This window comes from Astatotilapia calliptera, chromosome 17, assembly GCF_964374335.1.
Source record: "Astatotilapia calliptera chromosome 17, fAstCal68.1, whole genome shotgun sequence".
NCBI classification, from domain to species: domain Eukaryota; kingdom Metazoa; phylum Chordata; class Actinopteri; order Cichliformes; family Cichlidae; genus Astatotilapia; species Astatotilapia calliptera.
In genome coordinates, this window is record NC_137438.1 from 25,762,934 (window position 1) to 25,779,848 (window position 16,915).

At 40.8% G+C, this 16,915-nt stretch overlaps 1 long non-coding RNA gene across 1 annotated transcript; it reads right to left on the bottom strand.

Moving 5' to 3' along the window:
* Positions 1-218: 218 nt before the first annotated feature.
* LOC145421374 (uncharacterized) lies at positions 219-2,547 on the bottom strand. Its single transcript, XR_013902716.1, has 5 exons — positions 2,408-2,547; positions 1,924-1,987; positions 1,412-1,564; positions 954-1,044; positions 219-359 (listed from the first exon to the last, which is right to left on the bottom strand). It is a non-coding gene; the product is annotated as an uncharacterized LOC145421374 (long non-coding RNA).
* Between the last annotated feature and the right edge of the window lie 14,368 nt (positions 2,548-16,915).

Genomic DNA, 16,915 nt, shown 5'->3' on the forward strand with positions numbered 1-16,915 from the left:
AAAAATGCAGCAGAACAAGTGTGAGATTTAAATGTCCTCTCACCTAGAGCTGGTCACCTCACATGCATAACAGTGAGCTTCGTTGCAGGAGCAGTTTTGTCTTAGTTGTGAGCTTTTCTTGAGAGCTGAGTTGCATCCAACTCCATTACCACCCATTGAATCACCTCAAAAGTGTAGCAGAGTTGTGATGGGTAGCTCATGTTGAAGGAATAAAAAAGGTCCAAACAGCATGGCTACTGCAAAGGTCACGTTATCCAGATCTTGAAGAACAACATCAGAAAAGTCATTGCCTGCCGCATCCTCTGGAGACAGATGTTCATTGTGGTTTTCTCAATCTGTGCAGTGGCCTCAGTCAAGTCCTGGTTAAACACAAAACATTTCTTTAAGATTCCTTTTTAAACTCATCTCTTTTTAATCTACCAGTTCTAATGTTAGAGTAATTTAAACCAATGCAAGCAACATAGTAAATAGCTATAGCCAAAGAGTGGCCTGCCATGCTGCCATTCATGGTCTAACAGAGTTTCTAAGAGAGGGTGAAAAACATAATAATTTCAAATGCTTTACATTAGTTTTTGTTAGAAAGACACCGGCCCATCAGAAATCCAGGTTATGTCACTCAGAAGATGTTAGAATTTAGACTTTCAGCCCCACAATTTGGTTAGCTGTTGGTCAGTTGGTCATTTTTTCAAACAAAAGCTAATATAAATATTGGTGGGATTTTCCTTTGTTCATTAGAATGACAAATTTAAAGTTTTTTCACACTGATGTGACCCCTAATACAGGGGTGGGGATGGGGCCTCAAGGGCCGGCGGCCGAGTTCACTACCAGGCCTCATGTGAACTTCAAATTATTAAAGAGGACTACTGGTCCTAACCAGTCCAATGAGGATCAAGTGGATAACTAAATGCATTTTTAAATGTTGCAAAGCCACAATCTACTCATAAAACACTCACCATGAACTCCTGCACAAAGATGTTGCAATTGTCTTTCACACAGATGCGGAGCACTTTGATGAGGGACTCCGAGCATTAATGTCATCCTTGACTATTATAACAAAGAAAACAGAGATTTGTGAACTTTTCAGTAGCACAGAAGAAAATGATCCCAGACAAAAACTCTTGACTTTTTAAACCAGTCAACATGCAACACCAGCATCTACAAAGCAATATCAAAAGTTCCTGTTTGACATCAACTTTATGGATATATAGTTTCCAGAACATTTATTTTTAACAAAAAGATAATTTTTTCTCAGTGGGCCAGTAAATGCATGACGAAAATTATGGCATCCTTTTAGTGGAATCATTACTCACAGGTAATAGTTGACTGTTTCAATGGATGTAGCATAAAAATCTTTTACTGACCTAATGCAATACATATACACTTTGTAGTTAAAGAATTTTAAAGTTCTTACTGTCATTATGGCAGCTACATCCTTTAGCTTTGTGCCCTGTTCCCCCGATCACTTTGCAAACACTTTCAGCAGACTGTCAGAGAAAAACTCAGCTCCGTCAGAAACCTTGACTGTAAAGGCATGGTTGGGATGCACTGGAATGCTGCATTTTATCTGAAATGACATAAAATTATTTTTGAAATAACAGCAGGCACTGTGCTTGGTTAATCAGTAATGTTTTGTTGAATAAAAACTGTGTTTCCAGATCTTATGGGATTAAAAAAAATCCAAAGATGTTTGTTTCTGATTTGCAACCCAACAACCCACAAGTTACAACCTCATTTCAGTTCAAGTGTGCATTAATGCGAGTCCAGTAATCACCTTTCTGGCAATACATACAGGTATAAGTTAAACCTATGGCAGATTTTGGATCTCTCAGTTGTATTAATAGGGTGAGTATGCATGCACCTAATAATTATAAAAAACCTATTATAATTAAGTTACAGAAACGAAAATAGAATATACTTTCTTACCATAACACCTTGAACCCACAATCCATCAGCTGACTCCTGGTGAAATGCAGAATAGAGGTCATCTCTCAATGTGCAGCAAAAAAAACAAAAACAAAAACAAAAGGACAGCAGGTGAGGGCAGGAGGGGTAGGGATGTAAGCTAGCATAATGCCGCTGATGATATTAGCTAAAGCTGTTCAATGTCCAAAATCTCACTAACACCACGGTGCAGTAAATACACAATGTAACTGAAGAGTCAGTTGACAAATCTATTCACACAGAAAACCAAATTATGTTATGAGTGCCTCGTAATTAGGTTTAATGTGATATTACGGCTCTTGTGCCAAAGACAAATTCAAATGAAAAAGCGCCAATTCTTTGACAACAGATAAAACAGCAAATAAGCTAACGGCTCTTTTTTAGCATGTTACATGGCGACACTTTAGACGTTTAACTACATTTGGCTGAAATATGGTAAAAATGAATTCAAAAAATCAAGACATACCAAAAACGTAGAGTTGGCTGCTCGACTTGACTGAGATGGATGCCTTTTTTAAACCACGATCCAAAGCCCGCGAGATGAAATCACGCGTGGTTTCACGAGATTTAACGTTGCTATCTTATTGACTTACTTCACCTGAACATGATATGAACAATTTAATACACCCTTTCTGCATATCATGTAGTTTTTACACTATATAGTTACATTTAACTTTAAAACATGAGGCAATTGTGTTAAATGCATGCAAGATGCTTACATAAATCCAAGAGATGGCCAGTCCCTTTTTTTCAGTGCACATGCAGGAGCCACAATTTTTTCAGGCTTCCAGTGCAGCCAGGATTGAGATGGCACTAGCAGCAGTAGACTTCAGATAGATTTGCAAACACTAATAAAAAGCTTTGAGGCAGCAAATGCAGCGCCTGTTTTGTTTTGCATGCACCTGAGTGGAATCAGTGATAATGGACACATTTCATTGTAAAGGAGGGGTCTGAGATCATGTTATAAACCTTTACTGAAATATGAATGACAACTTAATTTCTGTGCAAACTATATCCTACATTTGTTTTATTGACAAAATAACTCGAGCTAATGGCTGCTTCAGATTTGCTGCTATAGTTATGTTTTTTAATCTAGGTGTCTTTGACATAATCAAAGAATATGCAAAGTTTGTTCTGTTGTAAGAGCTGTGCTCCCTGGAAATAGACCACCAGCCTCACTCTAATTTAATTGAGTTATTACCGCAGAAACAATCACACAGGATGCCGGGGACCCTCGTGAGTGTTAAACACCTTAACTTTTCTCTCAACCAGCTGTTTCAAATTACTTCGATCTCTCTAGTGCTCATTAATGGAAAACGGCAATAAAATATTCATGAGAGCTAATAAAGCAGGATCTTAATAGGGCATAATTTAATTACTTGATTGTTTATGTAAACCAATAAACTTAAAGGAAATATTTATAACTTAAAATTCAGACAAAACGCCAGAGACAGAAAATGACAGGGAGTAGAAAAAGTAGCAGGACCACAAGCAGGTTAGAGAGCTGGTCTGCCTTCTAGCAAATGGCCTTTAAGACGGTAATGGAGTGTACAACGTGTTAAACAGCAATAAATCTGCTATAACAAACATGCGATCAATAGTGTCAAACATATAAAGCACAGCGGTCATTAACTGAAATGGTTATCTAGATGCAGCTAAAGGGAGTGTCTTCCTGTTTGAACCTACTCAGAGCTTCATTTGTCCAGGATGATAACACCCCGTTGTAGAATCAAAGTTGTAAACAGGAGGACTTGTTTACACACTACAGATATATGACGATGGATTTATGTCTGTCTGCACCAGATAGGGATGACAAATAATGTCATGTAAAGTGATAAAGCCAATGGAAATGAAGGAGAGTTTTGAAAGATGACACTGCTGCTCAGATGTGACAAATGAACGCGACGCAAGCACGAGGCATACCTGGCACTAAGGGAAATCATGGCAAAGGCAAAGAAAGGGAAAACACTTCTGGTATGATGGAACTGTCTCGAGCTCCCAACACTGATTGCGGTTCCATTCGTCTCATTTGAAAGTAATAGACAATAAATAAAAGCCCCAGTCATGACTTAATATTGAGAGGGCAGTGGTGAGGAGGCCCATTGGATGGAATTTAAAGGGAGTAAGCCGGCTCTCAAGTCACACTCAGTGCCACACCTGTCTTACACCATATATAATAGTCTGGTTTCCTCACTGAGCTGTTTTTATCTCTTTATCACAGTGTAAATTATAAAGGGGATGCAAAAACATTTGGCGATACGCTGGATTGGGTTTATTTTGTAGCCCATCTGTTCCCTCTTTGAATTAGAATATTTGGGGTCTTTGATTGAATATGCTGTTTTATCCACAGTCTCTTACATTTTAATTTTCCCCACCCTCTACTTTTTCCTAGGGAGTATACGCTAAAGGATCCTGTAATCCTGCACCCAGTCGAGCTGACTGCTTTATAACTATAAACTGTGCACAGCTAAAACAACGACCGCCGAGAGGTGCATGAACATAAGGCTATTCATTGGGCACAAATTGGGCAAAGCTGACAGTAGACTGATTGTTTTTGGACCACTTGCTAATGCTTAAATTTCTCCACATCAGTATTTCAGCAAAGGTTGTCTTCTGTGAATTTCATTGAAAAACAAAAGGTGCATTGGAGTCTTTAAAACTCCCATACACATCTGTTGCTCAATGTCAGCTAAAGCGACTCTTGCTACTTCTGAACCACAGTGTCTATGAACTATAAGCATACTCAGTATTGACACTTTGGCCAGAGCACCATGTGTCCCTGAGATCAGTGGCTTCTGAGTTGAACAGTTAAGTGAAATGACAGGCAGAATACCTTGTTTTTTTTTACTTTTTGTTTTTTTTCCTCTCGCTTGCCTCTTTTATCTCCACTTGCTGTCAATACAGAAGTATTTCTCTGTAATGCCCTGGGCTTTATTCTGTTTTCTTTTAAAACTGTGTGTATGGGCAAGCGAAGAGGCTCAAAGGGATTTTGGGAATGCAATCCAATTCTCTGAGCATGCATTCACAGTTTTTCGTCTGCTCCCGTATTGTTCAAAAAATGCTGGGAGGATTTAGTCTGAAAGCGTGGTTGCTTTCTTGTTTTTGTCTTATTACGGGACACAAGGTTAGATCAACCTCTCTCACTAGTGTGCAGCTGCTCGTGATCCCATTTCTGTTACAAAAATACTCACAGATTGCTTCCTGTTTATGTCCTGTAAAATGGCTTATTTTTTATTTGGTAAATCATATATTGGGGAGTTAAAATTCTCATAATGTCAGTGCTGGCCTGCCCTTGGCTGAAATCAAAACTTTAAGGCTACGTCCACACGTACCTGGGTATTTTTGAAAACGCATATTTTTCTATGCGTTTGCACCTTTTGTTCACACGTAAAAGTCGTTTTCAGTCACTAAAAACAGATTTTTTAAGAACCCCTGCCAGGGTGGAGATTTTCGCAAACTCCGTTTTTGCATTTACGTGTGGACGTTATTGTTTCGGTGAAATGGATTTCTACAATGGCGGACTTAGACAGAATTCTGTTACTGTTCATTTTACTCTCTGCTGTGTTTACATGCTTACATATAGACACACAGTTTCTGTCCCTCCACACATAGGACTCAGTTCTGCTTCTATGCGCCATCTTTGTTTACTCTTTCCCACCCAGGCTTCTAGACTTCTGATTGGCCAACATTTCTACACGGTTAGGAATATATCGCCACCTGTTGCTTTGGCATGTTCCTAGCAGCATTTTCCTTCGTTTTTGCGTTTACGTGTGGATGGGAATTTAAAAATAAATAAATAAATCTCTGTTTTCAAAAATACCCGTGTATGTGTGGACGTAGCCTAAATGTTTCCCTTTTTGCTTCCTAATTTCCTGTAATTTCTCTATTAACACATCTATAAAAAGCACAAGAAAGTGTTGTTTGAATATCAGAACTGACTTGCAAGGCGTAAAATGACAATTACACATGCATGTCTGTATGAAGGTGGGAGTGAGATGGGTTTTTTTGCCTGTCCCATTTGGTTCTTTAGCCGTCAGAATTGTTGTCTGAAGACCAACAAGGAGACCCAATGGATATACTTTGCCAAATGGATCATCACGGCCTTGCCGTATTGGTCCATTTGATCAACCTTTGTTGTTATTGTTTATTTTATTTTATTTTCAGTTGTTACAGACGGGACAGACATGACTGAGGGATAGGAAAGGGAGAAAGAAAGATGAAGGGAAGAGGGACAGTGAGAAAGGGCACTTAAAAAGAGAAAGAGAAAAAAAATCTCCTGGATCACCTGTTGAGAGAAAAAGAAGAGAAAACAAGCAAAAAAAACAGAGCAACATACTAAACACAACACCATCACGTTAATCTAGCTAAGTGTAAACAGCAGTAAATACTAAATATTGAATGTTGTTGTGTAGCAAGCAGGACCGACAGCGCATAATGTGATTGGAAATAGCAGCCAATAAAGGTGTAGTTTATGTCTATGAACAGTGAACACCCGTGTGCACACCTGTGTGGATCAGCGCGCTTGTATTCAAAAGGTTTCCCCATGTAATGGTCTGCTTGAGGATGTAGAGAGCCATAGCCCTGTCCCCAGGGCATGAAGCAGGCATGGAGGAGATCCAGCCTCCAGACATCCAGAAGCCCCAGAGTGCGAGAGCCCAAGGAGGACCACCGGAGGGGCATCCGTGCCACCCTCCTGGGAAGAGCTGAGGAGAGCCCCAGATGAGGGGTCACCCAGTAGCCACGGAACAGAAGCCAGAGGGGGCTGCAGTGGCGTGCCCGCCGGCTCTGCCAGTAGCCAGCTGTGCCAGAGTGAACCGAGCCGCAGGCCCAGAGGCCGGAGGCCCGAGGGCCCCCTTTGCCCTGGAAGAGGCCTGACCGAGCAACAGGCACCAGGCCCCGCCAAGTAGTCACCGGGAGTGAGCTGGTACATACCTGAGCGCCCAGCCCCGGACACCAAGAACCACCAACGCACCGACCCCTGAGGGCATCAGTTACCGGCAGGGAGTGTGGTGAGGGGAGATAGGCCTTTGGAGGGCCTGGGAGTTCCCAGAGAGGTGGAGTGTAAGACCCGACCTGACATATAAACACAGACAAACAGGCACACACAGACACAAACATGCATTCCCACCCTCATGCACACATATACAAATACTCAGCACTCACCCAACGTAGGGATAGACATACATGGACACTGTACACACAATCACACTCCCCAAAAAAACTCTATACCCCAGGTCCAGGTACCCTCACCCCTGGAGGGGGAAACGGCACCTAGACCCAGGAGATGTTACCCTTTCCCCCGGAGTGGAGGCAAGCAGACCGCCCCAGGCTCCGCAGCAGCAGGGAGGCCCCGCATCCCAGATCCCAATCGGACGGCCAACACCTCCTCCCAGCCCCCCCGCCCTGATGGCCAGCAGAGAACAGGGGTGTGTGAAGACCCCAAACCTCCCTCCTCTCACTCATGTGTAGTGTTGCTGTGTGTTGTTCTAAGGTGCATTTAAAACACGGGAGAGCATGGTGCTGCTGCCAGAGAGCAGCAGCAGTGAGATGTTTAAGAAGCCATCAAAATAATTTCTTGAGTTAGAGTTAAAAGAAAATCTACCCCAGATCTGATTATGTAGCAAATTTACCCCAAACATTTGAACATTCAAAGAATATTAGTTGACAATCACGACTAAGCTGTCTTGAGGTCTATGAATTTACCTGGACTCTCCTTCCTGGACTGTTTTGCTTTTTGGGTGCAATAATTTGATAAATATTTTATGGCTTATAAAAGTTACTAACTTGACTTCTACTGGACATGGCCATAACGTCATCATCTTCGTCAGATCATGTACAGAGGAGTTTCTTGCTCTCAAACAGCAATTGACTTTTACCCATCGTTTTCAATGTAGGTGGCAATGACTGGCATAGTTTTCCTCCTACACCTGAAACTTAGTGAATCAGGAAACATTTCCAACTAAATATTGCAATATCATCTTATCTTTTTTTCATTGTATTACAACACACCCTTAGTTTTCAAAAGTGTGTTGTAATATAGGAGTAAAAACTTCTACAAAACACACATACATCCTAAACTTTTTTTAACAAGCAGGAGACAAAGATAAAAAAAAAATCTTTGAAAACTTGATTTGCCTCAGTGAAATGCTGATTTTAATTTTAAAAGACCCCTTACTGCTTCACTGCTTTAGATGTACCTTGAAAAGAAGATGCTGTTTGTTTTGCATTTATCAAAGGGGTCCATATGTGCATTATTTGAAGGAGATGATGTGCTACTTTTTAGCTTGTGCTGTGCCCTTGCTTTTACTTTTGCCAGTAATTATTTGTCTTTTTTATTTGTACGAGCTTTAGCGCCTTGAGGCGACTGTTTTTGTGATTTGGTGCTATATAAATAAAAATGAAGTGAATTGAATTGTCAGGCTTTTTCTACTACTAAGTTGATGTGAAAAAGCTCTTATATAAGTTTTAATTAATATGTACAAAAAACACTGCAATCAAAGCAGTGTTGAGAACCTGGTTATTACTCACTGTTACATGTGTTCCTACTGATATTCGCACCTTGACTTCTCTTAGATTCCAGCAGCGTCATTCATTGCCTTCCCTCTCCTGAGTCTGCCTATCTCTTTCTCACCTACATCTTTCTGTGTGCTTTTTATCATCTCTGCCAGCCTAGGCATCCGTCATTTCAGTGTCGCTCCCACTGAGTAGATCTGCACTACCCGCAGACAACCCTGGTGTCTTTGGTGGACCAATTAGAAATGTATCTATATGTTCATCTCCAAACACAGTATGTACTTCCCTTTCAAAAACACTGATAAAGCATCTTTCGTCCTTCCTCTTATCACCTGCTGTACTGTTGCTTCAGTACAGCAGGTGAGCGGCAAACAGAAAGCTGTTTGCCGCTCCCAGAACGCTCTCTAACCCCCACCCCAGTAAAGTTTATCTGAATGAGGAGTTAAGTAGATATATGCTACACTTTTTGTATTTCTTATGGAGTGTCTCAGGTTTGAAAATTGCTGGATCTGTAAGCTCATATCTGCAATACAAAAATACCCACTCCTCAATATCTCTAAAGCAGTGGGTGGAACAGCTCTCGTTTGCCTGTGTTGTTATTTCAAGGGATCTTTGAAACTGTCTGATATTAAATATGATATTAAATATGATAGTAAATCTGGCAAGGTGTGTCAGAAGTGACATGAAAAAAGCTGTGACGTTAAGCACTTATTACTTAAATTCAGCTACACAGACAGTGTTACATCTGTGTATATTTTTTACAGCAGGGCTCCATGGTGTAAATTAGCCTTTTTTTACATTTAGTGTTTAATTTACACTTTAAACCTAATTTTATTTTATTTTGTCCAGAACTGGTCACAATGTGATCAACTCACTTTCATGTCATACACGTGTACTGGAATCAGTTCTGATCTTTTAGACACCTATGATTGAGAGGTTTTAACATCGAATAATAACATTGAATAATTCAAGGGGAAACTCACTGGTTGGTTAAACTACCCATATGGAAAAGATGTATATATATCCAGTGTTGGGGAGTAACGGAATACATGTACCGCCGTTACGTATTTAAAATACAAAATATGAGTAACTGTATTCCGTTACAGTTACCGTTTAAAAAGCTGGTATTCAGAATACAGTTACTTTGTTGAAATAAATGGATTACACTGCGGTACTTTCCTGTTTCATTTTGTCGCGGGTCATGTTGTATGCTCACCTTATTGCTAAATTAGGCAGAGCACTCTGAATTGAATCAGGACATAAAGCACGGTCTTTATGTTGCTTTATTGAACATTGTCCATCTTACCACTAGCCACTTAACGGGGCTTCCTTCGGACAACAACATCCGGTTCAAAGGTCATCACCTTAAGACATAGCCATATCAATACATGACATCCCCCTTTTCCTTAGACTCAAACTTTAGTTGTAATAACTTTGATGTCTTTTTTTTTTTTTTTTTTTTCAACACTGAACATTCTTCTTGTCTTACTTTCTAACAATTATATAATCTAACTGTCTCACCACACATGTACCTTTCTTTTTTCAATATATACATGTCAAAATACACATATGAACTTGAAACTTGCCAACTTTAAGTTACCTCTTCACCTTAACATATTATAGTTCATTTCACCACAAAATCACGAAACCTCTCGGGTATCTTTTTAGCCCTCTGTGATCTACTTGGTCTCTCTGGCCCCTGGGAGCCCTCTTGTGGTGTTGGAGTGAAGGTGTCAGTCTTTGTGGGTGTTTCACCTTCCTCCCTTTCAGGTATTGTGTCATAGTGTCCTTCTCTGGTCTCATTCGTCTCGTATTTCTTCACATGTGTGGTATTCCGGTGATAGCGAGCTCCTGTTGGTGATTCAATAATGACTTGGTTTCCAGTTCTGCTTACAACTTTGTGTGGTGTTGCGTTGAATGGTGTTGTAAACTTGTCCACTTTGTCTTGTTGGACCAGCACTGTGTCTCCCGAGTCAACTTTTGAATACTCAGCTCCCCTTCGTTCATCAGCATAAGTCTTTGATTTTCCCTTCTGTTCAGCGTCTCTGTCACGCACGTCCAACTCCGTTGTTTTTGCCTCACTGATGTTCGGTAACTTTCCTCTCATTTTGCGGTTGAACAGTAGTTCTGCTGGACTTTTGCCCGTGGTTGGATGTTCAATGCTGCGATACACTGTTACATATTTTCTTAGCTCTCGCTTCCAGTCAAGTCCTTCGGCTTGTGCGATCCTGATTCTTTTCATCAATGATGCATTTTGCCGTTCCACTTCTCCATTTGCTTGAGCCCATTTTGGTGTAGTTCTTATATGTTTGATTCCATTAGTTTCACAATATTCTCTGAACAGCTCAGATTTGAACTGTGGGCCGTTATCAGATTTGATTGTAACTGGTAGCCCATGTCTGCTAAACATACAGTCAATAGAGTCGATGACTTTTTCAGCAGTTGTAGATGACATTACATCATACTCATAGTACCGACTGTAGTAATCTATCAGTACAAGTATTGAGTGGTTCGAAGGTAGTGGTCCCAGTAAGTCTACCGCCACATCTCGCCATGGTCCATCTGGTAAAAGTGTGTTTCTCAGTGGTTCAGGTGGATCTGGTCTGGCTACTATTTGACATCCGTGACAAGCTTTACAAAACTTTTCTGCAGCTTTGTCCATCCCTGGCCACCAAACTTTTGTTCTGAGATGCTGTTTGGTTCCAACAATTCCTAAATGTCCTTCATGAGCTAGTGACAGTGCTTGAGCTCTGAGGTTTTCTGGCAATACAATGCGAGTTCCCCGCAAAACTATGTAGCCGATGACACACAGTTCATTTGCAATGGGTGCATATGTTTTGCATTTTTCAAAGTGTCCGTTTTCAATAGCTCTTCGCACTTCTGTTAATTCTGAGTCTGTAGCAGAGGCTTCTTCAACCTCTCTTGTCGTGAGTGCTTTTGGAGTAGCATTAACTGCAACAAATCTCACGTATTCTTCAGATTCATGCTTATGTATCTCTTTTGACGTGGTGTCAGCCAGCAGTCTTGACAGTGAATCCGCAATGTTTTGCTTTCCCGCAATGTGCACTACTTTAAAGTCATATGGTTGCAGTCTGAGAACCCATCTTTCTATGCGTGCACAAGGTTTAGATTTCTGGCTGTATATGACCTCTAATGGCTTGTGGTCTGTGATGAGGTCAAACTTCCTGCCATACACATATGGATGTAGTCTCTCACATGCCCATACCAGTGCTAGGGCTTCTCTTTCTGTTTGAGAATATCTTCGCTCACAGTCTGTTAAACTCCGACTTACGTAGCACACTGGTACCTCTTCTCCGTTCTGTATTTGTATTAGCACTGCGCCCAAGCCTACAGGGCTTGCATCTGCTATGACTCTGGTTGGGGCTTCTTTGTCAAAATAGGCTAGGGTACCTGCTCTGGCTAACTCAGTCTTTAGTCTTTCAAATGCTTGCTTTTGTTCTGGCCCGAATGTAAACATAGTTTCTTTTCGAGTTAAACGTCTTAGTGGTTCAGAGAGTGTAGCAAACTGTGGTATGAACCTGCTACTGAAGCCTACCAGTCCAAGAAAGCTTCTCACCTCAGTAGCATTCTTCGGTTCTCGGGCTTCCACCACAGCTCTCACCCTTTCTTCAGTCGGGCCGATGCCTTTCTGTGTCAGCAGTATTCCCATGAACACGAGTCTGTCCATGTTGAACTGACACTTCTCTGAGTTTAGTGTCAGGCCACAGTCAGAGAGTCTCTTCATCACAGCATGCAGGCGCTTATCATGTGTTTCTTGGTCTGGCGCGTGTATGATTACGTCATCTGAAATGTTCTCAACTCCTTCAATGCCAGCTAGTGCATTGGCAATCTCATGCTGATACTGCTCACTAGCTGATGAGACTCCAAATATTAGCCTTTTGTACCGGTATACTCCGTTGTGCACTGCAAATGTAGTTATCTCTCTTGACTCCGGGGTAAGCTCTAGTTGATGGTATCCCCACTTGAGATCGAGTTTGGTGAAGATTGCAGAGCCGTTTAGTCCTTGCAAGATTTCATCCACAGTGGGTATGGGGTATCTTTCCCTGATTATTGCCTCATTTGCTTTTCTCATGTCTAAGCACATTCTGATATCTTTGTCACATTTCTTTGGGAGTACCACTACAGGATTTACCCAAGGTGTAGGTCCTTCTACACGTTCTATAATGTCCATGTCAATTAGTTCATTGATCTTTTTCTCCACTGCATCCCTCAAATGATAAGGTATGCGCCTCAGTGGCTGTGCTACTGGTTTCACATTTGGATCAATGTACAGGCTGATCTGTTTGGTGTTTAGTTTTCCTACTCCTTTGAACACTTTTGGATACTTTTCTTTAAGAGTGTGCTTTAAATCTGTGACAGCCGCCACATTTTCACCTATTTTCAACACTCCTAACTTTATGGCAGTCTTTTTCCCCAGGAGTGGTTCACCATTACCTCTAATCACAATAAATTCAGCCTCTTCAGTCCTGTCACCAATCTTGATTTCACATCTGAATGCGCCTTTAACCGTGAGTGCCTGTGCTGAGGAATATGCATATAAATTCCTCTGCTCTTTGGGTACATATGAGTGACATTTTATCTTTTCAGCTTTTAGCTTTTCCCATATGTTTTCTCCCATCACATTACTTGTAGCTCCAGAGTCAACTAACATTTTCAACTCTATTCCCCCAACAGAAAAGGTAAGTTTCTCAGGTATATTATCATCATTTACAGTAAATGCATAATCATCTTGTTCAACAGCATTCACATTTTGTTTCTTTTGTCTTTTTGTACGACACATTTTTGAAAAGTGGTCCTTACCATTACACTTGTGACATGTTTGTCCTCGTGCTGGGCATTTGGGATCTTTGCCCATGTGGTCAGTATAACCACACCTGTAACACTGTCTTTCTGTTTTATTATCATCTTTCATTTTTCCTTTTGGTCTGTTGTTCTTCTCTTTCTTTGCTGTAAAAATCCGGCTGACCGTGTCCTCTCCTTTCTTTTCCCCGGTGACGCTCATCGCCGCCATCTGCTCCTCCACACGTTCACAGTGTGAAGCCACCTCTAACGTGCGAGTTAGAGTTAAGCCTGGACCCTCCTCAAGCAGCTTTCTCCGTACATATTCAGAAGTGCATTTACTCAGGATAGCGTCCCGTATCTGGTTATCATTGTCAGCTTGAAAGTCACAGTCTTTTGCAGCTCGCCTCAAACGTGTACAAAATTGTTGCACAGTCTCACCTGGTGTTTGGGACAATTTGTGGAAAGTTTGGCGTGCGTATGCTGCATTCACTTGAGGAACAAAGTAAGTGTTGAGTGCAGTCACCGCAGCGCTGTAATCCTTTGCCTCTCCCGTCTGTGGTAGAGTGGAGAAGACGTCCTGCACGTCCTGTCCGGCCATGTGCAGTAGAAGAGCGCGTCTCCGCTGTCTGATCGCGTCTGTAGCATCATCCGTCAAAATAAGACCTTTCCCATCAGCAAACAACTCGAAGGATGTTAACCAGCGCGTCCATCTCGGTCCGAGCGTAGCTGGATCCGTGTAGCAGGCGAACGGTTGAATACCCGACTTTTCCATGTTAGCCCACAAGTTTTTTTTTTTCGCTAACACCGTGCCGCCGCTGGGTCTACTTCTCACAAAAACAAATCCAGGTCCGTGTCGTCCTCGTCGCCATTGTTGTATGCTCACCTTATTGCTAAATTAGGCAGAGCACTCTGAATTGAATCAGGACATAAAGCACGGTCTTTATGTTGCTTTATTGAACATTGTCCATCTTACCACTAGCCACTTAACGGGGCTTCCTTCGGACAACAACATCCGGTTCAAAGGTCATCACCTTAAGACATAGCCATATCAATACATGACAGGTCAGGACTGTTTGGGTTTGTTTGACAGCTACGTTCTTTCGTTCCAGGCGGCAGCGCCATGGTTACAGGGCGACGCTCTCTCTCTCTCTCTCTGCGACTGTGTGTTTCCTGGGTGAGAGAGCGTCTTTTCGTTGTTGTTGTTGTTGTTGTTGTGCTAAGCTAACAGGCAGAATGCTACAAGCATAGCTCTAAAGAATGTAGCATCATGGGCAGTGTAGTCCGTGTTGCAGAGAGAATGGACTGCCATACACGTTATGTGTCTGTGAGCGCGAGGAGGGAGAGAGAAAAAGGGGAGTGGAAAGGTACGAGTTGTCATCGAGGAAAAACGGGAGCTGGAAGCATGTAAATATAATAATAACCACTTCAGCCAAGCTATTAAGACTCGACTGTACACCGTGTTCGTGTTTTCCTCCGAAAACAATAAGTTCCGTTGGAGCAGTCTTTCAACGCCTCTCTCTGTCTCTCGCAAGAAAAATTGACCCACACAACAAAGTAAAGCTAGTTTTCGGCTACGAGCCGACAGGGACCCCGCCGTATTAGTCAGAGGTCCCTTTACTACAGTTCGGAGTCGCGGACCTTCAGTAATAGTAATAAATCACACAGCAATAGTACATTCACGTTGTTGTAAAAAGCATGATAATATATTAAGTAATCCAAAGTATTCAGAATCCGTTACTGTCATTGAGTAACGTAACGGAATACGTTACAGAATACATTTTGGGGCATGTATTCTGTATTCTGTAACGGAATACATTTTAAAAGTAACCTTCCCAACACTGATATATCTTATAAGGTTTATTTCCATCTTGTGTGAAACTTGTATGAAAAGCATACAAGAGTGAAAACAGATATAAGATCCCTTGAAAAATTATATAAATGGAACTTGTATGTTTTGGATGCTTGCTAAAACAATATATGAAAGTAATGAGAAAGTGGCCACTTTCATGAGTAAATCATATATAAGCCTTATATGATTCACTATATGAAGCAAGCTGATGCAAGTCTTTTATAAGTTTTTCCTATTTCTTTTCCATATGGGTAATGACAGATTTTCATGCATGTATACATCATGATAGGATGTGTCTAATCTTTGTGCATAATTTCTGTGGAAATTTCTGCATAAAAATGAGGAGGCACCCAATCTGGCGCATCCCGCCTTTTCCAAACCAGTGAACATTAGCATCAACCTCAAACTTTTCTTCAAACATCTGGCGCATTGCTCATTCTCCTTGCTTTATGCAACCTGAATCAATGATCCATATCTTAGGTACTCTTTCAATTACCCTCTGCTCTTTCTTTTGTTTTTCTCTGTGTGGTTTTGGATTTTCTGCCACAATTGTGAGGTCTTAACTTGACAGTGGAAGAGGCACCTCTTGATGTGCTTGTGGACACTGCTAATTCTCTGTCATCTCTATTTGTTTTTCCTCTGTTTTCTGGGCGACAGATCTCTGATACACATTTACTGCTGATTGCAGTGTGACTATAGCATCTTTTTAATAGTGCTCTCTCTTCATAGATACGGCGTTGCTTCTTTGATGGGGAGAAGCTTCTTTTGCCATGAAGTTCAACCTCAACTTTGGATCGCTTTCTTTTCGATGCAAACTTGGTGCTTCTTAAAGCAGATTGATCAGCCTTAGATGCTGGCAGCACACTGGGTGAACTTTGCACTCCAGTGGAGGAAGTGCTCTATACCTGGTTTTGATTGGTAATTTATTTCAACATGTGAACAATATACAGGTACATTTAGAAAAGAAAATAAGAGAGAGAGAAAAATACTATACAAAATACATACAAAAAACCGTTCTGATTAATTTACATGTTGAAAGGGAGTGGGAAGAAGTGAACACTTATTTAATCCCACCCCTTTGCCATAAATTATCAGTTAATATTTAGTCAGCTTCCTTACTGATATAATTTGTAATAAAAATAGTGAACAGATTATAATACGACTATAATATCACATCATGAATTTTATTTTATTTTTTTAAATAGAGACGTTCACTTAATTTCAATATTTTCCCTTTCTTTATAGTTCGAGAAGATCATATTTTTATAACTCTTTTTGAACAGTTTTAGGTTCGGACATTGCTTTAATTCCATATTCAGACTGTTCCATAGTTTCACTCTATGAACAGAAACACAAAAGCCTTTTCTTCCCTGTTTTGAAGTTACAAAAACCCCTTAAATTATAACTTCCTTATTTAAAAAAAAAAAAACATACTCTGAATATTACCTGGCAGTTCTTTATTTTTTGCTTTGAATAGAATTTGTGCTGTTTGGAATTTCACTAGATCGTCAATTTTCAATATTTCAGACTGCAAAAATAGTGAGTTTGTATGTTCCCTATAACCTGCATTGTGGATGATTTGAACTGCTTTTTTTTTGAAGAGTAAAAAGTGAATGTAATGTGGTTTTATAGTTATTGCCCCAGACCTCTGCACAATAGCTTAAGTATGGTGAAACCAGTGAACAGTATAGAATATGAGGTGATGTTCTGTCGAATACCTGTTTTGCCTTGTTTAGTACTGCAATGCTACTTGATACTTTGGAATGAATATATCTTACGTGAGCTCTCCAGTTAAGTTTTTCATCTATT